Source organism: Pseudophryne corroboree, chromosome 2 (genome assembly GCF_028390025.1).
Source record: "Pseudophryne corroboree isolate aPseCor3 chromosome 2, aPseCor3.hap2, whole genome shotgun sequence".
Lineage (NCBI taxonomy): Eukaryota > Metazoa > Chordata > Amphibia > Anura > Myobatrachidae > Pseudophryne > Pseudophryne corroboree.
In genome coordinates this window covers 171,499,836-171,501,110 of record NC_086445.1, presented here as the reverse complement: position 1 = coordinate 171,501,110, position 1,275 = coordinate 171,499,836, and positions in this window count along the sequence as shown.

The following is a 1,275-nucleotide window of genomic DNA, read 5'->3' as shown; positions in this document are numbered from 1 at the left end:
TTGATGCTTGAGTTGGTAGACGGTGGGTCAAATGTAGATTTAGCTTTAAATGTAACACGTTCTTTCTCAGGAGTTGCATCTTTAAAGAACTCGCGTAAACGCATAGTCCTTCCAAATTTAAATTGATCAATAATTTGTCTAAAGGAATTGACTTCACAGGTCGGTACAAAGGAGAGCCCTTTAAAGAGGAGTCTCAACTGTGCCTCATCAAGGGCCGTGGTCGATAGGTTGAAAACCATGTTCAATTCCGTCTCCGACGGCCTCTTCTTATGAGACTTCAAAACCATGTGCAGTGCAGGGGGGGGGGGGCAGATGTAACGTGCAGAGAGAGTTAAATTTGGGTGGGGTGTGTTCAAACTGAAATCTAAATTGCAGTGTTAAAATAAAGCAGCCAGTGTTTACCCTGCACAGAAACAAAATAACCCACCCAAATCTAACGCTCTCTGCAAATGTTATAACTGCCCCCCTGCAGTGCACATGGTTTTGTCCAACTGCTAACAAATTTGTTGCTGCGATCAACTCTGAATTACCCCCAATAAAAACATAGTGAAATCTGTTATGGTGCAAGGAATGGACATACAAAAAAGATTTTTAGTACACACTTTCAGTAGCGCTCCATACATCAACAATGCCGTAAATAATATCAATAATAAGTTCTCATATGATTCCGGGTGATTTTCCTGAAGCTTTCTACCGAGGAAAGATTCTCCAGCCGTCTCCGTCGGTTCAGATCATGAGAGGGGATAAAAAAGAGAAGAAAGGAAGATCTCAGTTCTTATATCCTAGCCCCGTTGGGTATATATATCATAGGGTAAATCCTCAATCTTCCTTCATATGGGTGGTGCTCGTTTCTTAAAGTTCTTATGGGGTCACCCTTGTGGTAAACAGTCAATTGTGTGCTCACAATGTTCTTACATAAAGCCTTAGAGAAAATTCTCATAAAGGTTTCTTTTCCCGTCACTATTATCAGTACAAGAAATAGGGAGATGCTCACATGTGTGCTTACATCAGGGAAAGTGTAGCTAAACACATCAAGGTATCTTTCACTGATCCTCCCAGGTTCCTTCAGATCTCTCCTCGTGATTTCCGGAATGGAGCCACAGACAGTAAAGCAGAAGGAAGCGGTTAATTTGAGAATACCTAGAATGGGTTTCCACCTATTAGGGGCACCCTTTTCTGTCTGGGAAAGGTGCAAAGGAGTATATTTATGGAACCACCTGTTCCGTGAAACCAGATAGAAAAAACTGCTCACATGAAGGCTTACATGTAAACAAT